The sequence below is a fragment of the Cricetulus griseus genome (genome assembly GCF_003668045.3).
Source record: "Cricetulus griseus strain 17A/GY chromosome 1 unlocalized genomic scaffold, alternate assembly CriGri-PICRH-1.0 chr1_1, whole genome shotgun sequence".
NCBI lineage: Eukaryota > Metazoa > Chordata > Mammalia > Rodentia > Cricetidae > Cricetulus > Cricetulus griseus.
The window spans coordinates 223,347,203-223,375,118 of record NW_023276807.1 but is presented as its reverse complement, the minus strand read 5'-3'; positions in this window follow the sequence as shown (position 1 = coordinate 223,375,118).

Here is a 27,916-nt window from a genome sequence, read left to right as displayed (position 1 = left end):
AAGAATAGAAAAATAAGAGTGTGACATTTCAAGTTGAGTTGAAATAACATAGAGACAAGGCACAAGGCATGGAGAGAGAGGAGGGAGGGGAAGAGAGAGAAGATGCAGAGAGAGACAGAGACAGAGAGAGAGAGAGAGAGAGAGAGAGAGAGAGAGAGAGAGAGAGAGATTATCAGCTTGGCATAATAATTAGTGAGCCTTCTTCCTTTGAAACCAGATGCTAAGAAGACAGAACAGGGAAGGGAATAAAGGTGCATGGATGGGGTAACAGAATGCCTGCCAGTGTCACAAAGCTATGTATGATAAATGATAAGGAGGACTTTAAACAAACTATATGATCATCAGTGTAACTGGTATCGAAGAGTCAGTGATAATGCCTGATAAATGACCAATAATCATTTTGTAAAATGAAGTCACTGGTGGACTACTTGGAAATATATCTCATAATGGTGAACATGCAGACATCACATGAGCCAGTATTTCCTCTCCTATATGTCTACCCAGAGAGAAATGAAAAATAAATGACAAAATATTTCAACATTAATGTTCATAGCAGCATTATTTATCATAGCTCCAAAGTACAGACAGCTCAAATGTGCACTGATTGATGAATTTATAAATAAAATCTGTAAGTTTTTACAATCAATTCTCATTTGGTGATTAATTAAATAATCTACTGACATATACTAGAGCATGGGTAAACCTTGGAAAACATTGTACAAAGGCAAAGGATGTAGTCACAAAATAACTACATTTATATGCTCCAACTTATAAAGTCATGCATCATTTGCTGATAAAGGTGTATCCTTAGGTGGGCTCATCTATACGGCGCACTTATATAAACCTAGATGACAGAGCCAAGGCTGTGTGCGATGATCTATTGTGCACAGGCTACAAAGTTACATAGCGTGCCGTTATATTGAACTCTGTAGGCAACTGTAACCCAATGGCAAATATCTGCGCATCAAAACAAACCTCCAAGTAAAAATGTGCAGCAAAAATACTAAAGACAAGGCATTGTTTGGTTCAGTTATAATCAGCTAAGTATTGCTATGTATAATGTACATAATGATGGATTCTTATAGTCTCTTTCAATTCTCCCCCTCTCCATACCCCCAACCTGACCACTCATGTTCCCTTCTGGACCAACTCCCCTCAATCCACTCAAGAAATTTCTTCCATTTTCCCTTCCCAGGGAGACCCAGGCATCCCCCCCATGAACCCTCCTTGTTACCTAATCTCTTTGGGTCTGCAGATTATAACATAGTTATCCTTTATTTTACAGCTAATATCCATTATGAGTGAGTACATACCATGCCTTTCTTTGTCTGGGTTACCTTACTCAGGATGATTTTTCTTCTAGTTCCATCCATTTGCCTTTAAATTTCCTGGTGTCCTTGTTTTTAACAGCTGAGTAATACTCCAGGATGCAAATGCACCACATGCTCATTATCCATTCCTCAGTTGAAGGACAGAAAGGGGGTACATTTCTGAGTTAGGTACAAATCTGGTGCAAGGGAGTCTCCCAGGAATCTACAAGGATGACCCCAGATAAGAATCCTAGCAATAGCAGATACATAAATTGTCACTAAAGAGGCTTCATCCACCAACTGATGGAAACAGACAAACATTAGGAGGAGTTTGTGAGAAGAGAAAGGATTGTAGGAGCTAGAGGGGTCAAGGACATTACAAGAAAACTCGTAGAATCAACCAACTTTGGCTCATTGGTGCTCACAGAAACTGAGCAAACAACCAGGGAGCCTGCATGGGACTGACCTAGGTACTCTGCATACATGTGACAGTTGGGTAGTTTTGTCTTCTTTTGGGATTTCTAACAGTGGGAGACGGAGCTGTCTCTGACTCTTTTACTGGCATTTGGGACTCTATTCCTCATAGTGGGTTGACTTGCCCAGCTGTCATACAAGGGGGGTGGGGTTCTTAGTCTTACTGAGACTTAATATGCCCTGGTTTGTAGATACTCATGGTATACCTGCCCTTTTAAAAAATGGAGGAGGAGTAGATGGGCAGGGGTAGAGAGGAGACAGGGAAAGGGACTAGGGGAGAAGAGTAAAATAAATAAATAAATTTCTAAAATAATGATGTATTCTTATTAAACCCTCAAAATTCAAATCACTATGAGTTAATGTTCTTTTTCTTCTTCCTTGTTTCTTTTCTTTCTTTCTTTTTTAAATGTGTGTGTGTATGACTGTGCACAAGCATATGGAAGCTAGAGGAGTTGTTCTGAAGTTGTTCTTCAGCTGTCAATCACCTTTTTAATCAAATAAACAAACAAAACAAAATAAATATCAACAACAAAACACTAGGTCTCATTCTTGCCTGGGTTGCCAAGTAGATCTAGACTGGATAGCTACCAGGTTCCAAAGGTGCAGGGGTTACAAGTGCCTTGCCACCGCACCCAGTGGTTCTGAGAATCATACTCAGGTACTTGTAGCTCACAAGGCAAGGACGTTACCAACTGAGCTGTCTTCCTAGTCCCTGATTTGAATTTTCATTAAAAGTGGCTTAGGTAATTATTTGTTTCAAAACTCACTAGAGACTTAAAATAACTGAGGTTGTAGAAAACCCCACATTGAGACACGTTTACATGGGGAATTAATGTGCCCCAAGCTATAAAATTACAAGAAAAAAAGGCAACTCAGAAACGATTAACACCCTCTCCACCTCCTGAAGCCAGCACCTTGTTGGCTGCTCAGCAACAACTGGACTTGCAGAGGATAAGGAATAGTTATTTCCTGTCTTGGGAGCTACCACTTTAAGAGAACAGAATTGAGGTTCCACTGCTTCAGGGCTTACATTATCTAATATTCAAAGATTAATCTGCCACACAAAGCCCTGCAGAACAAGCGTCAGAACATACTGCAATGTATCAGTTCAGTTGCCAGATATTTAATTCATTGGCAACTCCTTGCTGAGTGTCAGGTGCAGGCTCACTGCTTCAAGGACTTTCTTCTAAACACCCCAGCTATATTAAGAAGGTCTTACTATAGTATAATAGAATGTTAGATTTAGGATCTTTTAAAAATAATATTAAATAACATGAACACTGAAAGAGACCTACAAAGGAAACGTATTATAAAGCTCAAAATAAGAATCCACAACTAAAAAACAAAAAAGAATGCAGCAAAATTTTCAAACTTCTCTGGGACAAAAAGACAGAATAATAGCATCTTTAAATATTTACATGATAAGCATGTGCTTCGATCTACTCTGAACATAAAAACAAGGCATTTTATGTTTATGAATATTACCAGTTTTTACATGGGAGAAACCAAAGTCCCAAGACAATAGTGAGCTTCTCAAGTGGCTGTGACAACCAATAGGTAAACAGAACCCAGATTTCATCTGGCATCTAATTTCAAAGATTTAACCAGGCCATAATAATCACTTTTAAAGCACAGAAAGTTTGGAAAAGCAGATATTGTGTCAAATTTCCTCTGATAACAGATTTAAGGTAAAAAGAAATATGCTGAGTTGTCAATGATCCAGTTGCAAAATAAATAAATAAATAAAAGGCATAGAATGAAGATGAGAGTCTGAGTGAATGTTTGTATGCTTCCTAACTTTTCATGTTGAACTCCAGTCTTAGAATAATGTTATATAGCTGGATGGTGGTGGTGCACTCCTTTAATCCCAGCACTTAGGAGGCAGAGGAAGGTGGATCTCTGGGAGTTCGAGGCCAGCCTGGTCTACAAAGCTACACAGAGAAACCCTGTCTTGAAAAAAAACAAAAGAAGAAGAGGAGGAGGAGGAGGAGAAGGAGGAACAGGAAGGTTATATAGAGGTGAGACCATGGAACTGTGGGGGTAATTAGGTCATGAGGGTAGAATCCTCCTGGCAGGATATGTACTTCATAAAAGCAAAGGTAGACTGGAACCAGAGCAAACATAAGAGACGTCACTGCAAAGGGGAGGCTGGAATTTCAGGGGGTCACAGTCATAATTGAAAAGCTATTCAGTACAGACAGAGAACAGAAGTCCTTGGCTTCTGACCTATTCTACCTTCTAGTCGGTGGCCCTATTGACTGATGCCAGAGGTAGGCTCGCCTTAGGGAAATAAGGAATGCATGCTGAAGAGACCAGTTCCCAGGATGTGGGGCAGAACTGCAAAGCACCATATGCTCCAGTGGGCATACAGTATGAGAACCCAGGTTCCACTAAGAACCACAGGCTCATAGTAAGAATACAGTCTGAGAACCCATATCTGTAAAACTGAGTACACAAGAATTTCTTTCCATATCCTGAAACACGGAAGCTTCATCTAGACCAAGGACATCCAACCTTTTGATATCAGAATATAACACTGTCCTCTGCAAATTTACCTGGCTACATTTATAGCCATCCTTGGTTCCATGCAGCCCAGAGGCTGCAGAGTGAACCTTCCTGATCTAGATAGATGAGTTTCATCAGGCAGTAAAAGAAAGGCCTTCAGTCAGAGGAGAAAATCATGGTTAAAGTCAAGTTCATAACTTCATGCAGTCTTCCTAACCTCTATTTAGATACTTTGGGAGGCATGTAGAACACAATGATAGATAGGGCCTAATTACCAGGGGGTAGGAACCCAATCTGCAGGGAAACTTTCTTGGTAATTGGTTTGGAGTCTAATGTCAAGTCAGCTGTCTTAGGGTCAGGACAGGGATGGGAAGGAAATCTCACAGGGGAAGTCAAAACTTCAATTACAAAATCACTTTTACCAGAGAGGGCTGATGAGAGCTTCATAGGCTCTGCTAGGTATCTGCCAACCCATAATAAATTACCACTGTGGTTTCCGTCTAGTTTTTACATTATATGTAGCGATATTTTACTCCTTATGTATGAGAAACCACAGAGAGATGTGAGAAGTAAGATATGTAATCCCTTACCTTATTACCCCCAAGAAGTTAATTTTGAGTTTGATATTTTTCCAGATAAATGTCCATTATAAGGTTTGAAGGTGTTTTTGGAATTCGAATAAAATATCTGGGTATGATGTGGAGGCTTGAAACCTAGGACTGAAGACAAAGTGCCACAAGAAACCTGAAAAGTGAGGTATACTGTTCTCTCTCTCTCTCTCTCTCTCTCTCTCTCTCTCTCTCTCTCTCTCTCTCTCTCTCTCTCTCTCTCTCTCTCTCTTTCTCCTTGTCTTTAACCTGAGCCAAAGCTGTACAGACATGCTTCATCTTAAAACATTAGCTCATTCTTTACTGCAATATGCAGTACTTGTTCTGTCAGATATTGGAATGGATTAGTCAAACATGACACTGCAAATCTTTCAAGGCTACACAACTTCCTTTTTTAACCCAGCAATTCCACCTGGATTTTCCAACTTAGATGAAGGGGAAAGGTGTTATTATCTCACCTGGCTCACACCATCTGCAAATATAACTCAATCTTCAATGATTATGCTTTGACTTCCCGGCACCTCTTTATCCTGTGAATCCTTGCTCAAACAAAAGCATAGTGATGTGTTCTTATTTTAGCTCTCTTCTTAAGTGACCTTGAAGAGCTAAAATAGATCTCATAGGAAAGTTTCCTTTCTTGGAGTCCTGGTGAAAAAAGGGAAGAAAGTACTGGCAAGTCAACTGCAGAGCTTAAGATGGCTACAAATGAATGCAGTCCTTCTCTGGGGACAAGGCTGTATCTGGGCAGATTCTGGCTGTACTGCGGTGTTGCACATAAATGAGTGATGCACTGCAGCTGAATGCAAATCAGCCCATCTTCTGGGCAGGGAGCCTATCCAAGGAGGAAACCTTGCCTTTTACTGGAAGCAATCTCCAGTCATTTCTCTAAGAAAAAATCAGATGAAGGTCCATCTCCACAAAGGAACCTTGTCCTACAGGAGCTCTGTGACTTTCCAAACCAGTGATCAACTCCCACTTTCTGAAGATGCAATCGGCATTACAGATTTAGATGAACCAGGACATTCTCTCCTCACTCATTTATTTCAAACCGTGTTTATGAGATATCCTAAGAAAATTAGACTGGGAACATTTATGACTGTTTTTTACCAAGTAGAATGAGATTGTAGGTATATTTTTCACTATGTGAAAAAATATGTGATAGTTATGATCATAAAGATGAAAGAAACTGGAATATCCTTTCTAAAGGCATGATCTGCCTGCAGCAGGAAGTTTGCTTTAGAGAATTTCTGTAAAATTCTGTATTCATCCATCTGGGGACAAAAAGCCTAATTACGATCAACACATATCATCCCCCTGACAGCTCTGGTTACCAGAAACTCCTTTCTGATCAGAAGCTAAAGTGTATATCAATTGCCTCTCCTCTACCCTGCTCTCCAGTTCTCCACCCCGCTCTCCAGTTCTCCACCCCGCATCTACTCCTTTGAATCCATCTGATCTTCTGCATGAGCATGTTTAATGTGTTCTGATTTCACAGAAGCCTGGCACGCATAGTTGCATGTCTCTTATGAAGGATATGCCATGCTGTGAAGTTGAACAGCAAATGCAGACCAGCAACATTGCCCCTGTTCCATAAATGTGTTTTCCTTATAATGATCTCTGAAATCTGAGTGGGGCCTAACAAATGAGAGGAACTTTGAATAGTTCCTGTTTGTCTTCACAAAGAGAGGAGGGGTGTTTCATGATCTACACTATTCATATCCTCCTGCCACAGCCCCCCCCAAGCAGCTGAGACTATAAGCTTGAGACAAATTGTCTCAGAATGTCCAACATACAAATAAAGGAGTCTTAGAGAGGACAAATAAAATGGTGGATTATAAATAAGCTGTGGGATAATTAATGAAGAAGTTTTCCAGAATTGTAGGGTGTGGGTTTCTCAGGAAGGCCCACTTCATGCTCAGCACATGAGAGGGGTGGCATCTCTGTAATATCCTCGAGCACTAAGCCTTAAGAAAACAACCTTGTCTCAGTGACTGTTCTGTTGTTGTGAAGAGACACTATGACCAAGGCAATTCATATAAAAGAAAGCATTTAATTGGGGGCTTGATTACAGTTTTAGATCATCATGGCAGGACGTAGATTGGCATGGTGCTGGAGCAGTGGATAAGAGCTTTATATCCTGATCCACTGGCAGCAGGTAGAGAAAGAAAGATGGAGGAGAGGGAGAGAGAGAGAGAGAGAGAGAGAGAGAGAGAGAGAGAGAGAGAGAGAGTGCTGGTTTTGAAACCTCAAAACCCACCCCCAGAAATGCACCTTCTCCAACAAACCCACATGTATATCAACAAGATCCATGTATATCAACTAATCCTTCCCAAACAGTTCTACTGACTGAGAAACAAGCATTCAGATATATGAGCCTATATGGGAGCCATTCTCATTCAAACCACAGTAATCTTAAAATTTCAAGAAAGAACACAAAAGATCAAAATTCAAATGGTGTCAGATGACACAAGAGAGAAGGCAGAGGACCAGAAGGCAATGTTCAACCAGGTGAATGAAGATACCAACATAGAAGGTATGAGGGGTGACCAGAAAAGGAAGATCCAAAAGTTGTAAAATGTTTATTTGTTTACCTAAAAATGACATAAAAACATGCAATAAGTTGTACGTATTGAGAGAAGATTCATATCATGATGAAAGTTCAGCTATAAGTTGAAGACAGGAATGTTAAAATATAAAAACTAATCAAATGCAAAAAAGTAGTTGTTCATCATAGAGAAAGCAAAACAAAGTAGTTGATCCAAGGGAAGCAGCTATGGTGTGTACACCAGGTCTCAGCATTCAAGGTTAACTATAAGGTGAAGACAGAATAGGTTTGTCACTTAGTGGTTCCTCGAGTGTGGTCCTTTGGAAAGCCATGCAGCTGCATCACTGGTACCTGAAACCTTGTTTGAAATACACGTTTCCCAAGTACATTCCAGGTCCACCCAGAAGGGGTGGGGTGTGGGGGTAGAATCTGTATTGAAATGAGCAAACAAGCTGACATGGATGCCTTTAGGTCTGAGAGTGACTGAAGTAACTGAAGGCCTGGAGTAGCGAAGGTGATAAATGATTCTTCCCAGTGATGAACAGTCCCACATATGGACATAAGGGAAGCATTCTAATGCTTAAATTAAATTCATACCAGATAATATTAGGAAATATAATGGAAGCATCATATTCAGAGTTGTCAAAGAGGAATTCAAAAAGTAATTAAGAGAATTTACTGTAGTACGCATTAGCATCAGGGATTGGTGAGAGAATAGGGAATTTTATCTACACATCTAATAAGAAAACTGGCCCTTGAAAGGGGTTTGTATTTCAACTGGTAAAATAATAAAGCACATTTAGAATGAGATTTATCTTGCTCAGTCTGTCTGACCTGTTGTTTTCAGACTGACTGGTAGTGAATTATAAATTATAAATAAAGGGTATAGAACCCCATAATTGAACTTATTTAAAGTTATTAAGGATTTCTGAAATATTTTCATATACCATGCTTTAAAATCATTTACACAACATACACTGATGACTTTGGGACTCAAACTTCCATTAAAGATTGGTATTCATGAGTCAGCCATTTCACTTGGTGACAGCATGCTTGCCTACTGTGTGTGATGGCCAGTTTCAATGCCCAAGGAAGAAAGATGCCAGGGGCCATGAAGAACAGAAGGAAGAAACGAAGGAAGGAATGAAGGTACAAAGGGAGGAAGGAACAAAGGGAAAATGGGAATGACATCATATTCAGAGCACAGTAGCACAAATGTCATTCTGTCACTTAGGAAGAAAAAGCAGGACGCCTGTAGTGAGTTCAAGGCCAGCCTAGTCTACATACTGAATTTATAGCCAACCATGGCTTAAGAATAAGACTGTTACAAACAAGAAAATAAATTAGAAAAGGGCACTACATTGCTATCTTTATAGATAAGTATTTTAATTGGATGTCAACATTAGAGAAAGTCTAGGAAGAAAGGTATGGTACCATGACATTACTTATGAAATAAACTGATGTGAGATAGATTGATATGATATGATTGATATGATATGATGGCATGATAGATTAGATTAGATAAATATATATAGAAATATATACCTAGATGTAGTTAAATATGTCAATTGATAGATCATAGAGACATGGAAGCAGATAATATATGTGATAGATGATAGACCAATAAACAGATGGTTGACAAGTATAGACAGGTGATCGATCAATTCAAATTAGATACATAGATTTAGATAGACGATTGGCATATGATAGATAAATCAACCAATCAACTGATAGAAGATGCATATAATTTGTTATTATGTACACCCATAACTAAATTTCCTTGATTTCATTCTCATCATAGTCTGAAACATGCTTTTCTAGTGAAATTAAGGAAATCCTGGCATGCAAACGTACTTGAAGATCTTTGACCTCACACAGCTGCTGAACCTACATCCCTGAGCCCTGTTCCACTCTGTCCAGTTGTAATTGTTTCCATTTCAGCTCCTCAGGTTTGTGTGGCAGCTACAGATACCTTAGGACTGCTGTTGTTATAAGGAGCCAACTAAAATCAGCAAATTGTCAACTAAAATCAGCAAATGACTTTGCAATTTGCTATAGTCTTTAACAAACTGAAAAAAAATCAGATATCAGGCTGGCAAAGCCAGCTTGCCATCAGGGAAATGCAGGAAGTAAATGAGAGAAAAATCTAAGATTTTTGCTTCATTTTTCTGAAGATGCAGCTGAATGCTTCTACTGGAAATGTGAACACAGTGCCCTCTCTGACTCGGTTTACCCTTGGGGCCCTCCTCCTTCCTGTTTTATTCAGCAGACAACCCAATCTCTAAATAATGCAATGTGGCTGAGATTCAGCCCTGGCATTGATTGACCTGAGAAGGGGAGGATGCCGTGTAGATTCTCAATCAGGTTTCTGGAAGCATCTCTGGAAGTGTGTACACTCCATCCTCATCCTGAACCTCACCAGTAATGTCACATTCTCCCTGAGCCAGCATACCATCACTCTGACTTCTCAGATGCCCATATGTCTGGTGTGCACTGCATTCTGTACTGTATCCAGTCTTGGACATCTCTGTCCACATCATTGCCTTTCAGCTTCTGCAAGCCAGTCCCCATTCTGAAAGCTGTGCTCTCCTTTGTCCTCAACACATCTTACTCCCATCCTCCAAGAAACTCTGATGCTCAGAAAACTAGGGATAGATACTCTTTATGTCACAGCCAAGTGGGCCATAGGTCAGCCGAGTAAATATGCATATTAATCTAGGTAAAGTAGGGTGGCTTCATGTCTCAAGCTGGCCTGAGAATAAAGGCGGCTTTCTTATTTGAGCATAGTTTGATTAACTTCATGAAGATGAGAGAGAAAATGCAGAGTCCCCGAGACACGAACTAGCTAAAGTGTTTCTCTGTCCTTTAACCTCTTCGTAATGTATTGTCAAACATTATTCCCATCATTTTCAGCTCTTCTCCCGAGTTCTGCAGCAGGGAATGGATCTAGGTATTTCCCTAGAGGTGAGGGTCACACAACCTGTCTGGTTTGTTTAATATCAGACAGAGAGCAGAGAGGTCACCGCTGCTGCAGAGCTGTGCCTGACTTCCATCCAGGCTAGAAAGGAGAAAGGCAGAAACTGAGGAGGAAGGCAAAGTTCCACCCCTGCTGCCAGCTACCTCCCCCACTACAGAGTCTGTCCCGAAGGAATACTTTTTATTCTTCCTTTAAGTCTTTTTCTTTCCTAGTGAAAATGTAACATTTGATATGCATATGGGAAAGTGCATAAAATATACATTCACAGTTTAATAAATTATTGTAAAGCAAACATCCTTCAAGTGCCTTCCAAGGGCAAAATAAGAACATTGCTCACAGCCCAAAGGCACTTGGCACTCTGTTCTTAATCAGAATTCTTGCCTATATCCTCGACTAACCCTGACCTGACTTGGATGATGATCATCTGCTTGCATTTCATGAGATTTTGGTACCTATGTATGAATCTCTAAATAATGTAGTTAGCATTGCTTATTTTTTGACCTTTACACAAATGAGATTATGTGCTGTGTATTTTTGGTCTGGCTCCCTTCTCTTATAATTATATTTCTGAAGTTTTTATTGTATTATGCTGGGTTAAGTAAGGTCGTTTTCATGCAAGTATATAATGTATTTTGAGCGTATCTCTAGTAATCCCTCACTACCCTCTCTTCTCCTCCCCTCTCTTAATATTCTCTTTTGCTGAACTAGGCAGTTTTCTTTCTACCTTCCTGACATCTCTGCCTTCTTAATTTCATGTATCTGCATAAGATCTGAAAATTGCAGTCTGAATGTAACAGACCTACCACATGACCCAGCTATGCCACTGCTGGGCAATTAGCTAAAGGGCTTGGGAAGAGCCTATCACAGAGATGCCCGAAAATCAGTATTGCTATGTGTTTCAAGTCCTATTCACAGTAGCTAAGCTATAGAACCAACCTAAAGTTCCAGCAACAGGGGGATGGATAAAGAAACTATGCCTAAATACACAATGGTATTTATTTGGGGCATAAATAAGAATGAAATTATGTCATTTGCAGGAAAATGGAAGCAGCTTGATTGTCATCATTATTATATTTTTGAGATTCCCCTGAAAACTCACCCAATTGAGAGTTAACAGCTCATCCTCCTGACCAGTGCATCCCATTTCCTTACATAAAATATCTAGAAATTATTTCTGTTGGTGAGACCATGGCATTGCTTTTTGTATTTGGGTTATTAATAGCAATGTTCTTGAAAATGCATTCTCACAGTTCACTTCAAAAGACTTTAATGCTTGAATTTGCTGCTTACACACACACACACACACACACACACAGAGAGAGAGAGAGAGAGAGAGAGAGAGAGAGAGAGATGAGTAAGCCTGACTCAAAGCTGAAAGAAACTTATAATTAACTTTCCATGTATTTTGTGTGCTTGTTTGCATGTGTGTTCTGAACATGCTTGTGGAGGTCAGAGGTCAGCTGGAAAAAGCCAGCTTCTCTCCTTTGGCCATGTGAATTCCAGGGACCAAACTCAGGTTGTCTAGCTTGGCAGCAAGCACTTTTACCTATCAATTCTTCTTGCCAGATGGGAAGACAAAATTCAAGGGAATTTTCAGTTTCTTTGTTTCTTATTTTTACTCTTTTTTATTTAAATTCTTTAATTACTACTCATATTTACATATCCATCCCCCCATTCCCTCACCCTCCCACCCTCCCATGTTCCCCACCAGCCCCCCACAACCCATCCCCCAACTCCTCCACAGGGATAGTGAGGCCCTCCACCAGGGACCTTCAAAGTCTGTCATAACATTTAGGGGAGGGCCTAGGCGCTCCTTGCTGTATCTGGGCTGCAATAGTATGCCTCCATAGGGAATGGGCTCCCAAAGTCCATTTGTGCTCTACTGGCTCCACCGTTAGAGGTCTCATAGACTGTCTTGGCCTCCTAGCTGGCACCCACATTCAGAGGGCTTAGTTCAGTCCAATGCTGTTTCCCCAATTTTATGACTATGGTCTCCATGCTCTCACTAGGTCAGGTCAACTGTTTCTGTGGGTTTCTGCAACACCATCTTGGCTCCTTTCATCATCCCTCCTCCCTCTCCACAACTGGATTCCAGGAGTAGGTTTCAATGCTTAGCTGTGGGTGCCTGTTTCCACTTTGAACAGTTACTGGTTGAAGTCTCTAGGAATGGTAACCAAAGTCAATCTCATTATAGAGGAAAGGCATCAATGGCATCTTCTCCACTACTGCTTGGATTCTTAGTTGGGGTCATCCCTGTGGATCCCCTAACATTTCCCCTGTGCCAGACCTCTCTCCAAACCTGTACTGTCTCCCTCTGTCAAGGCATCTCCTTTCTTGCCCTCCCCTATTCCTCCCCTGTCTCAGTCCTCTTGTTCTCCTCCCCCCTTCTACCTTTCCCAACTTCTTACTCTCCACCGCCCCCTCCCACTTTGTTCAGGGGTTCTTGTCCCCCTCCCCTTCTTCAAGGAACTATGCAATCTTTTCTTGGGGTCCTCCTTGTTTCCTAGCTCCTCTGGAAGTGAGGATTGTAGACTGGTAATCCTTTGCTCTATGTCTAAAAATCATACATGAGTGAGTACATACCATGTTTATCTTTTTGTGACTGGGTTACCTCACTCGGGATTCCATTGTTTTTTCTGTTGAGTAATACTCCATTATGTAAATGTACCACATTTTCTCTGTCCATTCTTCAGTTGAGGGGCATCTAGGTTGCTTCCAGATTCTGGCTACTACAAATAATGCTGCTATGAACACAGATGAACATATGTCCTTATTGCATTCTTTGGGTATATGCCCAAGAGAGGAATTGCCAGATCTTGAGGTAGACCGTTTTCCTGAGAAACCGCCATACTGATTTCCAAAGTGGTTGTACAAGATTGTACTCCCACCAGCAATGGAGGAGTGTTCCTCTTTCTTCATATCCTCTCCAGCATAGATTGTCATTGGTGTTTTGATTTTAGCCATACTGACAGGAGTAAATGGTATCTCAGAGTGGTTTTGAGGTGCATTTCCCTAATGGCTAACGATGTTGAGAATTTTCTCAAGTGTCTTTCAGCCATTTTAGATTCCTCTGTTGAGAATTCTCTATTTAGTTCTGCAATCCACTTTTTAATTGCATTGTTTGGTGTTTTGGTGGCTAGCTTCTTGAGTTCTTTGTATATTTTGGAAATCAGCCCTCTGTCAGATGTGGGGTTGGTGAAGATCTTTTCCCATTCTATGGGCTGTTGTTTTGTCTTGCTGACTGTGTTCTTTGCCTTACAGAAGCTTTTCAGTTTCAGGAGGTCCCATTTATTAATTGTCGATCTCAATGTTTGTGCTACTGGTGTAATGTTCAGGAAGCAGTCTTATCTGTTCTTTCCAATGTCTGATCAATCCCGAAGAGGAATGGAGAAGCCCTTGTTGCCTTACTTGTCCCTCTGACACATTTGTATTTCCTGAGGAAAAGTTGTTTTGTGATCATAGCAGAGAAATCTGAGGTCCTAAGAGCTCCCTGATCACCAAGAACAACTCACCATACCCCAATTTTATAACAGTTTTGGAACATTGAGGTATTCACCTGACCTCAATGAGCTTCCATAACTGTTCATGCCAAATTCACAAAGAAACAAGTTTAGTGTCCACCTGCGTGTGCACTATATCAGGGGGAAGGCATTTCACCTTCCATGAAATGAATGGCTTTCTTATATGTTTGAGACATTTGTGAAGCAGGGGTCCACACTTGCACCTTTATCATGTATTTCCTGACAGTTGTTGGGATAAGATTTAGGGAATACCTAGCACAGAGTGGAACTCTGGTACATGTCCATCATAATTGATCATGGCTCATCACAGCTTGTCTCTTTTAAAAAAAAAATAGTCTTAAATGCCAACTGCATTTTGTAGACATCTATCTGGTCAAATGATTACACCATACTTTTGTCATTAATTTACGTCTCATTTTTTTAAAGCAAGGGAAAACAATGCACAATCTAAACTGAGTTCAAACTCACACTTAGAAACTTCCTTTAAAATGTCTTTGTTCTTTCTTTAAAACCCGGTGGAAAACCAAAATATAGATTTTAAAAGTAGTTCATATTTAAATATGTCCCCTATCCCTGGAAAGTGGGTCTTACAGCTGAATGCTACATCAATTTATAATTAGATTTTTTTAAGGAGAAAGAATTGTGGGATTTATGGCCTCTTATAAAATCTATATTTTCTTCATGTTGCAGGTGGCTTTAGTATGTTGTTTTACTTTGGCAGAAAGATAGAGTGCTCCCAAATCCTAGCCTACAGAGTTTGCCTTGACAGCTTGTCTCGCTAAGGCACTAAGAGGGAGGTGCTTGGTCACATTGATTGCACCGCTTAGAATAGGAGGTCGCTGTCAGAAGAGTGGGAGGCAGGTGCAGGAGGCTGAGGAGTAATTAGAGAAAAGCTTTTGTCCCTCCGCCTCACCCTGCGATTCCCAGCTGCTCCCCAAGATAATGCATGTCCCTAACAAGATAATGACTCAGTGGGAATCATGGCTGCTATCTCACAGTCAGAGGGTAAAAAAGGAGGCAGGGAGGTCATGGTTCATGGAAAACATTTCTTGAGTACAAACTGCATGTAATGCATCTTGTAAAGAGAAGCTTGGTGGGCATACGCCAACTGCCGGGCCACAGGAATTTGACTGCACACAAGTGACAAAGCATTGTTATCGCTTTTCAAAGATTAAGAATATCCATCCTCATGTTCCCTTAGGCACTGCAGTTTCTGAAGTCAGGTTTGCTTTACCATCTCTCTCTTTCTCTTTCTCCTTTGGTGCAGACGCAGTACGTTGAAGGCAATCCCTAGGGCAGTTATGTCAGAATCTTTAGATCATCTCTAAAAGACTGGCTCCTAAGTATTCCTTAATAACACATGATGAGTGGGGAGAGCGTGCAGTCCAGGCAGGGTGAGGGAAGTATGAACGGAGGCTAGTGGGTCAGAATTGGAGAAAAAAGGCCATGTCAGCAGAATCAAACATTGAGTTGTAACCATTTCTACTTGGCCATATGCCAAGCCAGTCCTGTAATCATGATTGCACCTTCATTTCTCAAGCCTGGGATGAGATACAATGCAATATAACGTAATCCCAGGCAGACGAGCTGTCTTTGGCCACAGTGGCTATAATGCAATGGGTCTGAGCTTGAGAAGATTGTGTGGCTTATGCAATGTGTTGTATTTCCTTCTGGCTGCACTATGATTAAATCACCCACAGTCCATTCCAAGGTTCCTTGAAGAGTTTTACTGGGTCCTCAATATTTCTCTTGAAAAACATTATGAAGACTTGAATTTGAAGAAGTAGATAGCAATATAATGGCATGCATTTTCCAAATTGAAACTTAAAAATAATGCTCATGTTAGCATTATGCTTCCTTTTTCCAATATATAGTGTATCATTTTTAAATTCTCTATAGACCCAAGAGCCAATGTGTACTGACTGCAGTGGAGGAAAATAATATCTGAGATAGCATAATCACTGGAAAATAGATGGAAAATATAAAGGAATCCAAGCTTTCTACATTAGCAGACTCCCAACAATATCAGAGTTGCAGCTATGAATACAGGGCTTATTAAATACCAGTGTCTTCTAAGAAAGGGCACCTATGCATGTTATAACCTATTTGGTGTAAGAAACATCATCCTTAGCATAATTACTTCCTGAATAATGTGCCAAGAGATTTGTATGCCTAAGACCCAAGCCTGCTCACAAGTTCAAAATTAAGTATTGTTATGTTCATTTTCCAGAGAGCAATCAAAGTTCAGAGATGCTCAGTTCCTTAAATGACTGACAAAGGGCCAGACTGCTATTGCAACTGAATCCTACATCACTGTGTGTGTGTGTGTGTGTGTGTGTGTGTGTGTGTGTGTGTGTGTGTGTGTGTGCTATTTTCATTTCTCCCTCTCTGAAAGGGAATTAATACACTCATTCTTTGCTGGGATATTAACATGGACCAGGTACTCTCTCCTTGATGCTCCTATAGCACTCCTATAGCAGTGAGAAAAAAGTCCTGTTCACAGGGACCCCATTCCAGGAATCATCAATGGACAATGTAAGGAAGGATAGGGGAGAGACTACTGGACTTCTGCCTTAAGTATGATGGCCAAGAAAGCTCTGATAGAACATGACATTGAACTGGGTACCAGATAAGGAGGGAGCAAGGTAGACAGCTATCTGGAGAAGGAGTTTTCCAGGCAGCGAGAAAGATTCTAAACAACCTGGGATGGGTATGTAGATATAGAATATATAGATATAGACACAGATACAGATAGAGGCAGAGAGACAGAGACAGATGCATCCTTCAGTAAAACAACAGAGTCTGAAACAACCAGAGCCAAGTGAACAGGGATCACTTAGCAGGTGATGACAGTGGGACACCTTGCAGGTTCTTGTTGTCCATAGAAGCCTATAAAGTTTGACAGGAAGTCCCTGTGAGGTTGAAAGCATACAGTGGCATAGTCTTACATCCATTTTAAAAAGGATTGCTTTAGTTGTTACAATAAAGTGAGCTGTGGGAGTATAGATTAAGAAATGGAAGTGAGGGAGGAGGAAGGTAGCTGCCTCAGGAGTCCTGTCGAGTTGTGATGCTGAAGCTTTAGGCAGCAAGTGTAAGAGATATGGGAGGAAACTCCCCTAAAGTCTGTAGCCTGAAGGACTGCATGGCAAGAGATAGCACGGCTGATCCTAGAAGGCTAGTGCAATAACACTGAGGAACTAAGTTCAGATTCATGTTGAGTAAGAACTGTCTCCTAAATGCCTGTCTGGACAAGACTAATAAAGACTGAGTATATGGCTGTGGAGTCTAGGGTGATAACAAGGATAGAATTATGTATTTTAAAGTGTTTTGTGCAGTTATTCATATATATGTGGATACCCATGCGTGTGTGTGCATGTGGAGGTCAGTGATCAGCCTCAGGCTTCATTTTTCAGGGGCTACCTAGCTTCTGAGTTTTTGTTTTGCTTTTATGTCTTGGATTTATGGATTTGTGTGTGTGTGTGTGTGTGTGTGTGTGTGTGTGTGTGTGTGTGTGGTAGAGATGTCTTCTTGTTGTTGTTGTTGATAGGATCTCTCCCTTTCAGCAGGAACTTAAATAATTTGGCTATGCTGGCTGGCCAACATGCTCCAGAAACCTCCCTGCCTCCCTCTCCACAGTCCCGAGATTAGGAATACCTTCCCACATGTCTGGACTTTTAATATGGTGTCTAAGGATTAAACTCATCCTCTGATGTGTGCATCAAAACAAACCCTTCCCCAACAGAACCATCCCCTCTGCTCCAAAACTTCTATTTTAATGCTCATTAAGTGGCAGCTATTTTAAATTAATTAAACATTTTTACTACTCATCATTAAATTTGTTATTAATGATCATAATAGATTACTTGCCAAGAGTACGAACTTAAAATGCATCATTCCTTTCATTCTAACCACACATCTTAATGGTATCTAACTTTAAGAAACATGAAAATTGAGGCCCTTAGCACTTCAAGTATTTTATCTAATAACCCTCAACTATTAAATGGCATGATCTAAATTATAGTCTAAAACAGGCAGATGCCAGAGCCCATGCTACTGTGACATTGGCTGGTTTGCTGTGTGCTTCAGTTTCCATGTTCAGGTCTTTGATTGGTTTTCTGACAGTTGTCTTCAGATAGCAACTGGATATTGGCTTCTTAACTAAGTGTTGTGTATCTGTATATATGTGTAGCCATTTCTCCTGGAGGGAAGAGAGATGCTCATACAGCTTACAAAGCTCAGAAAGCTTGGGTTTCAAGGTTCACAAGGCCCTCTACCATCCGCGCCCGCAGTAACAGTTGTTGGGGGAAGGAGATTCTCCAGCTGTCTGAGCAGGGAGCTCCCAGGATGCAGCCTTAGAAAGACATCACCATGCTGGAGACAGCTTCTTGATGATAGCAGTTGCCTTGGAGACACAGATGCTTCATATCAATAAACCCTCATTTAAACTCCAGTATGTAACCCCAATAAACTCACTAGTTCATTCAACCAACCTTGGATGGAGTCATTTCTTCTTAAAGTGTGTTATTAATACCTGCCTTATCTGGGATGAATAAACATCTGTTCACATCTCTCCAGGATAAGCCCCATAGTGCTATAGCAGGTGATTCCCAATGTTTATGAAGTATTTTAAATATTTAAAAACTGATAAAGATATTCAATAAAAGTGTAATGATGTTGATGATGCTACTTAAGTAGCTCTCATGAGAGATTAATCAGTGAACTTGAGAACTGGCAAACAATTCGCTCCATTCAAAATGGACACACTGTCCCACCATTGATTGCTATTTGGTCTTTGCTGCCCAGCAGCCCCCTCTCCCTTTGCTTTCTTGAAGCTGAGACTCCTGAGATTCTGCATGTGTCTTTGCAGCAAATACCCCGTATAGTTTGAACGTGAAACCTTGTTTACCTGTTTCTAACAGGTGACTACACTAACGTGAACCGAGTCCAGTTACAAGACAAAACAGACATTGCCCACACCTTAAAACCCAGCACTCAGGAAGCAGAGACAGGTTGATCTCTGAGTTCTTGGCCATCCTGGTCTACAGAGCTAGTTCCAAGACAGCCAGGGATACACAGAGAACCCCTGTCTCAAAGTAAATAAATACATAAATAAATGAAAACAAAACAAAACAAAAAACAGACATTGCCTTCTTATCAACAAAATCATTGCAAAGACAGTATCTTTAAAGGGAAATGCTGATTTAGTAAAAGGCCTTTTTTAATTAAAACACATCCCTCCAGAAGAACAAAAGTGACTTTTCTCCTCACTTTGGAGACAATTTCATACACTTTGGCTATAGCTAAGTCAGCTCCCTCAAGGTCTCAGGTGTGCTGGGGAGCCTGGGAAATGACCCAGCAAGTAGCTTCCACCACCTTAAATGAGGGCCACAAGTTGAAGGAATTGCTTCTCTCCAGTGCTCTGTAAGTCAGTCACCTCCAGGCCACTCAAAGGTTCATAGAAGCTACCATTCACTAGTCTTCTCCCTCAAGTGCTCTCTGTCTCCCTTCTTACCTCCCTCCTGCCTCTCTCATCTTCTCTACCTCATTTGTATAATTCACTCCTTTACAAGAAAGTTGACACAATAACAAAAATGCAAAACAGTGACCCCCCCCCAAACCCATCCCACCTGACCCTTTCACTTGCTCATGATCCGCCTATCTGTATGCTGGGAGCCACTTCCACACATCCAAGTCCTTTGCAGATTGTGTCAGCCAATATCATCCTCTCTCTTCTTTGAATGCTGGCAGCAGTTATGGTGGCATTCTGCCTGTCTTTGAAAGGTGACATGTCTTTCTCAATGATAGCCACAGGCACTTTCTTTTGTGCAATGCTGACCACCTCCTGGGTGACCCATACAATCTTTACTGGTAAAATCCCTACTGTAGGGAGAGATCTTATTAGGTACCTGTGGCGCTGACCACGCCCATCTGGGCCTGGCCACAGGTGCATAAGGGCTTGTGGGAAATGGGCCTGAGGAGAAGAGGCGCAGGTTCTCTCCGGGTTCCAGTCGTATCTCGGAGGGCAGCTGAGATTGGATGCGTAGAGCGCTGACCCTGGGTTATTGGTTTCTCATGTAAGTGATTTCTCCCTAGTAAATTTAAGCTACCTCACCCTTATCCCGTGTAAAATACTATCAAAATTAAGTACTGTAATGTGTTTTCGAAACATACAATATCTTCCATGCCTAAGATGCACTTGCCTTTCTTTTTCATCTCCAGTGGTCAGCATAGCTTTTGGATAAATAATAAAAATGTCAACCAACAGAACAAGTAGGTATTGATGGATTTCGCACATACCCTATCCCACCCTCCAATGTTCCCTTTGGAATTACGTCATTTTTCAAAGCTATGGTGAAAGAACCCAATGCTTTTTATGCTCCTGCCCCTGCCCTTGATTAATTCCTCTCAACTGTTGTCCTACCTAATTACACCAGGCCTCTTTGGACCCATCTTGTTATTAGATGATTCAAAGGCATGTTTGTTTGCAGAGCCCATTTAAATTTCCACTCTATGGGCTAATTGCTAATGATGTTATTGAAGTAAACAGTCCAGGAAAGCTGCCAGTGTGTGTGCTGCGAATTTGCCACTGGTGAGAGCTCTCAACACTGCCAAGCATGCACAGAATGCATGAAATATTCAGAATGGAAGCCGACTTGCTCATGTAGCGGGAACTATCCTGGTAGATTCACAGCTCGGCCTAGCCCAGCACACTGCCAGTGACAGAGGTGCTTTGTGGTGCATCACACAGGCTTTTTTATTTTTATTTATAGGAAATGGGGAACACAAATCTATCCTGGGGTTCGAGTGACCTGAGATCTAGGAACTGGCTAGATGCCGTATCTCCTGACTGACAGGACAAGAATATAACAAAAACATATCTCTCTTTATATCTTATATCCTATCCTTATACCAGATGACTGTTCTGAGAAGCAAGAAAGTCAGCTACCCCACCCCAACTCTCATATCTGCAGCTCAGAGCAGCCAGTTATCTAACAGCCTCCACGTCCATGATTGCAATTTAGAGCATATGCTTTTACACAAAAGAAGATTGCACTGATGGGTAGAATCCTCTGCTTACTTTAAGTCCATTTCTCAAGAGCTGTAGCACCAATTCTAGAGAAAATAGAGCTTTCTCAAACCTGAGAGCCTCCCTGAAGGTCAGATGAGGGTGGCTCAGGTGTTGGCAATCAATCAGATAGCTAATTATGTCTCATTCATTTTGATTCTGTAGTCATAGAAGCTTTCTATTCTTCAGCATCACAGCTTCCCCACCTGAAACATCTAAAAGCCCCAAATACAAGATTTACATCCTAAAGTTCTATGCCACCATTAAAAATGAGGATCAGTGTTACAAATACAACCAAGATAGGTGACTAAGGGCTGAATACTCCTGCCAGAAAATGCAAAGCCTCCCGCCCTGAATGAGAGTCTCCTGCAATGGAGAGGCCAAGATGAAAGATGGCTGGCATTGATTCCTGCTCTAAGCAAGGATACTGCCCATTGACTACACTACAGTACCTCGAAGAGTGGCAGTAGGAAGCAGCCCAAGCAAAGGCAGATGTGGCTGCTGGAGGTAACTGTTTGCTGCAAGCATTTCAATTTCCACACATTTAACTCTTTACTTTTGAAGGTGCACAATAATCAACATGAAGAACTGACTAAAGGTTTCCAGCTCAAAGCAACTGCCCTTCCCCTTCAGTTTCATGAACATGATAAAAGGGATGTAAAGGAAGTAAAACTTTATGCCTGTGTATAAAACCAAAGCACATCATCCACAGGTGGACAATTAGAAGAAAATTCTCCAAGGACTAACTAGTGTTGAGCAAGTCTAAAATGAGGTGTCACAGACACGCATGTTACTCTCTATACCCTTTCATAAGGATGAAAGCAGAGACCAGCTAGTGTGAGGTTTGAGAATCCAAGCAAACCCTACAATCATCTAGAGAATAGAGAGATGATGAAATGTGAACCAAACACTGTCTGGAAAGCTTGGCAGGGCTGACAGAGGCTTCCTTGTCTGTTCTGAGCTTTCATTTACCCTGGGTCTTAGCCTAAGTGGGTAACAAAATGCAACCCAGTTCCAGAGAAAGAAGGTATGACGCTTAAAATCACTGCCTTATGAATATGCCAAGAATGACTGGTTAGTATGCACAGTGCCGACCTAGAAGATATAATACACAATAACAAAACAACCTCCATCAAGTTCAATACATAAAGGTGGAAACTTAAACCCTAACATAAAATTAACTTACTAGTGAAATAACTTTTAAATTAAAAAAAAAAACACAAGATAAAAGTGTTCTTATCAATGCTAGTTTTCCTGAAATAACTACAAAGGCAAAAGGAAAAGAGCAATGGGTTTAAAAAACAAATTGAATTATACATATATATTAAAATGTTTAAAAATTAAAATTTACAAAAATAAAATGTTAAAGTTAATATACAACTGAAAGTATTTGAGCTACACTTAGGTCTATATGACAAAATTCCTAAAATACAAAGAATAATAATTTATTACTGTGAGGAAGGAACATAAGATCATAAAAATCATAAAACTTTCCTGATGACCATCAACTACAGCATTAAAATATATAAACACTCTATAAGTGAATTATGGCAGTCCCAGTTTTAAAAGAATTACAGAATTATAATTTGTCACTAACAAGAGTCAAGCAATGACTACTCTCATGTACTGCCTGGGAGAATATCAATGGGAACAAATGATTTTTAGATCCATTTGAAAATACACACCACAGTTTTAAATGACCATCCTGTTTTTATGCTCTCCCATTTCCAGGAATGATTTTAGCATAGTTGTACAAATAGCCAAAGATGACCCAAAGGGTATCAGTCTCAGGACTGTTTAGATTTACAAAAGAATTGTAAATTTAAATGTTTACATTTAAAAACATATAAAAGTCAAATCACTACATGCAGTCATTAAAACTATGTAACTGGGGCTGAGGAGCTATCACAGGAGATAAAGTGTTCCCTGCACAAGCGTGAGGGCCAGAGTTTGGATTTGTGGAGTAAACCCACATAAAAGCCAAGTCAAAGCTCATATCTGTAACCCTGGCACAGAAGGGCAGAGAAATGAGGACCCCAGAGGCTTACAGTCTAGCAAAAATTGTATGTTCCAGGTTCAGCAAGAGACCCTTGTCTCAAAAAAATTACATTGGAATAATTCAGGAGACATCTCAGAAGAGGAGCAGAAAGATTGTAAGAGGCTGAAGCTGAGGAAGTGTGCTGCAAAACCACCTTCTGCATGGGGCAGGATATTGCACTCCTGAACTCCAGGGGGAGGGGGGCGGATCTGAATAAGATCAAACCACTCATAATCCTATCATAGGTAGAGTGGGGTTACACAAAGACCCACCCCTTGCTGAGGAGTTTAGACGGTTGAAGGCTCCTAGGGTAAGAAGAGCTGGTGCTCATTAGGGAAATGGGCCATGGCAGGTTGCCTATATTCCAGGTCTTATGCCTGAGCACAAATGACATGAAGTTGGGATGAGGACTTGGTGAGAAGGTCTTGGGGTCCAGGAGGATCTGGAATGAGAAACTGATAAAAATCAAAATACATTATGTATACATATGGGATACATATATGGGAATGAACTTTTTGGTTTTTTGTTGTTGTTTGCTTTTGTTTTTCAAAACAGGGTTTCTCTGCTTAACCCTTGCTGTCCTAGAACTCACTCTGTAGACCAAGCTGGCCTCAAACTCAGAGATCTGCCTGCCTCTGCCTCCTGAGTGCTGGAATTAAAAACATTCACACTATCGCCTTGCAAGAATGAACTTTTGGGAGAAAAAAATTTAAATTAATGATAAGGTAAAGAAGTGACTGAAGAAGACGTTGTGACATCGACCATCAACCTCTGGCTTCCATGTACACCACACAGGCTAAAGGCTCCCCTCCACACACATATGCACACATACACCTCTCTTTCTCTCAAATAAAAAAATAATTAGAAAAGGATGTGACTGGGCTAGGGGTGTATTTCTGTGGCTGAGTACGCACCCACAGCCTTAATGCCCTGAGCTCAGCCCTCAACATGGCAAAAACAGACATGTGATTAGTGACTAAATATTGAATGCAATGCACCTTATGAAAAAACAGCATGTTTAAAGAATTGCATCTATATTATGGTCTAATCCTCCTAGCTACACATTACTCATTCAGTCACTCACTGACAGCCTCATGGGAGTTACTTTTTAGAGGAAATCCAAGCATTCGTTTATTGTATTGTGTTACATATACACTCCAAGGGCTAGATCTCAGCATGTTAATAAGAGATTTTTCTCAATCTAGACTGTATCTTGGTTTTCTATTTTTCTAAATAAATGTGTTAAATGAAAAGGTCATTTCTAAATTTGTTAGTGTGCTTGTGTATGTGTGGGTGCATGTATGCATACATGTCTACATACATCCACACACAAGTATGCCACTCCACAGGTGTGGAGTTTAGGGGACCACTTGGGGAGTTGGTTCTCTGCTTCCTCTGGGTGGATACCTGTGGCCAAAATCAAGTTGCCAGATTTAGTAGCAAGTGTCTTACCTGCTGAGACATTTCACTGGCCATGAAAGGGTTATTTTGAATGGTGCTTAGAAACAATAATGATATGGTTAAATTTAGTTGAAATATGGGTTATTAAACAGGTTTATAAATTCCAGTGTTTGGATCCAAGTATTTGCTTTCAAATAAGCCTCCCACACACACTCAACAACTAAATTAATAGGTTGTTTGTTTAATTGTCTTGATTGAATAAATTGTATGACTAAAACATTTTCCTCCTCAAATGATCATAAATACAAATAATGGGAACTTGACCAAAAAGGGTGCAAAAAAAGATGAAGCAAATTCATAGAGGAAAATCACTTTCTTACAGAGTGTCTCTCTCAGTTCTCTGCGGAATGAAGCCTCAGTCCTTGGTCAAATACTTACACTAATCTGAATTTCACCACAAATTCAATTGAGACTAAGAGACATTCCTTGAGATATACCATGAAGGGCACTAGCAGGCCGTGCCACGGCAGACACAGGCCTGAGTAAGGCAAGCATGGCACCAACAGGTTTTGCCCTTTGTCCTTCTCCCTTCTTTGTTAAACTATTAGATTACATTCCTAAAGCTAACCCTGCCTCACAACCACCCCTGCCTACACAAGGTCCTTTCCCTTATTTGGCCACTGACTCATCCCTGAGACTAAATACCAAGACAGAGAAATCAAAATTCATCATTTGGCTATACTGGCTAAGCTGTCCAATCAGGATTTGGCTTGCCAACTCATTCTAACATAAGAATCCTCCTTTTTTCTTCTTAAAAACACACTCCTGCAACAAAAACTGCTGCTCCTTCTTGCTGTCTGCTTTTGCCCAATCCAGAGGCAACCCCAGTCCCTGCTTGCCCCCTCTGGAGTAATAAATCTCTTTTGCACTGAGAATTTGGTGGCTTGGGTGTGTCCTAGTGACTCCAAGCATCCCCCCATCCCTTACTCAGCACATCACAAAAAGCCTTGCTGCTAAAATGAAAAACAGTGCTGAAAACCTTTAATTATATAGAAGATGCTGTTTCTCTGCCCCTCCCATGTGGAGTCCTTCTTTGTAGATGTTGGGACAAAAAGAAAATGGACATTCTTGTGCCAAGGACTTTGCACACAAAAAATGCCTGGTCTCTATTGGTACCCTTTCTCCAAAACTAATGACAATTTTGTATTCTGTATCACTCCCAATGCCCTTCCTATACCATTTGTCTTGCTTTGCTTATTTTTTTAATTAGTGTTTTAAATGTTTATTTACTTTTTACTGGTGAGTGTTTTGTTTGCATGGCAACTGAAGAGGTTAGAAGAGGGCATCAGATCCCTGAGAGAAGTTATAGTTAGTTTTGAGCTACCATGTGGGTGTTGGGAACTGAACCTGGGTCCTCTACAAGAGCAGCAAGTGCTCTTAACCACTGAACCATCTCCAGCCCGACTTGCTTTAGTTAAATATAGCTCAAAGAATTCTCAGTACTGAAGCCTAGCTTCTGCTCCACCAGAACTGGAGTTTCACACTGGACAACAGCTCATGGAACCTCTTAGAGATGGTACATATATACCCAAGAATTACTAAAGTAGCACTAAATTCTGTCATTTCTATAGTGTGTTCTTCTGGTGCTTGTAACACTGAGACTGATCTTTTTTGTTTGCTTTTTGTTTTTGTTTTTCCACACAGGGTTTCTCTCTGTAGCTCTGGAGCTTATCCTGGCATTTGCTCTGTGGACCAGGCTGGCCTCAAGCTCACAGAGATCCACCTGCCTATGCCTCCAGTGTACTGGAATTAAAGGCATGTGCCATTACTGCCCGGCTGATACTGGTCTTTTTAAATTTAATCTATTATAGAGAGCTAAAGTAGTTCGACTAAGCATGCTTCAGGATAATTTACACACCATTTGTCATATGTGTTAACGCGTGCAACATGAGGTGTGTAGAGGAGCAAAGAGCATCACCCCTGCCTTCAGAAGTTGGAAAGTGAAAACACAGACCAGAATCTCACACGTGTGCTATAAATTGTATAATCCGAGATTGGCATTTCTGATATTTATTTATGGCACATATTAATGCTGCTTTTAGATTGAAAAGCAAAATCCCAGAAATGGGAACTGGCAGTCTCGTGAACACAACAGAAGACATTGAAAATTGATAATCAGTGCCTATCTTATTCCAATCTGGCAGTAGCTGTTCCTGCTCCAATGAGGAAGTGCTGGGGTCCTTCTCCCACTCTCTAACTTTTCTTAAATTGAAAATATTGAAATTGTATGTCTGCAGTTTTACTGCTCACTACCTAACTCTTCCATTGGCAGAAGACCTGAGTCAAGTGTAAATATAACATTATTACAGAATAACAATTTCCCCTTCTTTCTTCATTCTGTGATTTCCTGCCCCCACAATTCAGGAATTTTGCAACAAATCTTAAAAGCTAAAGTTCCTATCCAGATGTCTTTTATCCTACCTTGACAGGCTTCTAAGAGATCAATAAACTGCAGCACATTCCTTGATGCATACATTAGCTATTAGCTATGCTGGCAATAATGAAGCACTTGGCAGCTGCTTTTATGTTCATACATATATGCATATGCACAGCAGAGAGCTTTGATGGAAAACTGACATCCCAAGAAGTCTACACAGACTAGTTGGCATCATGTGATTTAAGCACTCATCTCCAAAGTGAGCCTGGGTCTTGATATGTGACCTCAATTTTCTCAGATTTTTACACTGGTGTATGAACTCAATGAAAATATCTCTGACATTAGGAAGGATTGCACTTAGGGGTTGATTTCTTGAACATTTAACCCTTTCCCCAAACCCTTTGCTATCCCAATTTATTTTATTAGGAATTTCTCTACTTTGTGTCTTTTGACTATTGGTGAGTGAATACCAACTGGGATTGTTCCTGCCAATATGGCGCCACCCACCCATTGACGCTGCTCACTCTTCACAAGTCTCCCATGATGGGAGTGTCTGCATTCATTTCCAAACTCTTTCATTCTCTCAATAAATAAAAAACAAATGACTTTCTGTTGATTTCTTCCAGTTTCTTCTCTGGATAACCCCATCTTCTTCATCTCCTTGCTCTTTCTCTTGCTCCTTCCCTCTTCTCCCCTTTTTGTTTTCCCCCTCCATTATTAAGTCTTCAAATTTCCTCCTTTATTGCTCCATTGTCATTGATGTTTAGTTATCTCCGTCCTCTGTTCCTTGTCATTATTCTAATAATCTAAATACACTTCATTTTGGTCTACTCACTTCTCCATTCAATGTTAACTGCCTTCTTCCACCATAATTCTGGAAACCAGTCACCAATAAACTGAGAACGTCATTATCCATTTTATGACTAGTTCATCACAATGCTATAACTCTTTAAGCTCATCTTTTAAAATATATGCAATGGGATCCTTTTAATCTCCAAAAATTCAGTAATTATCTTTTGCATCTTGTGCTTTTT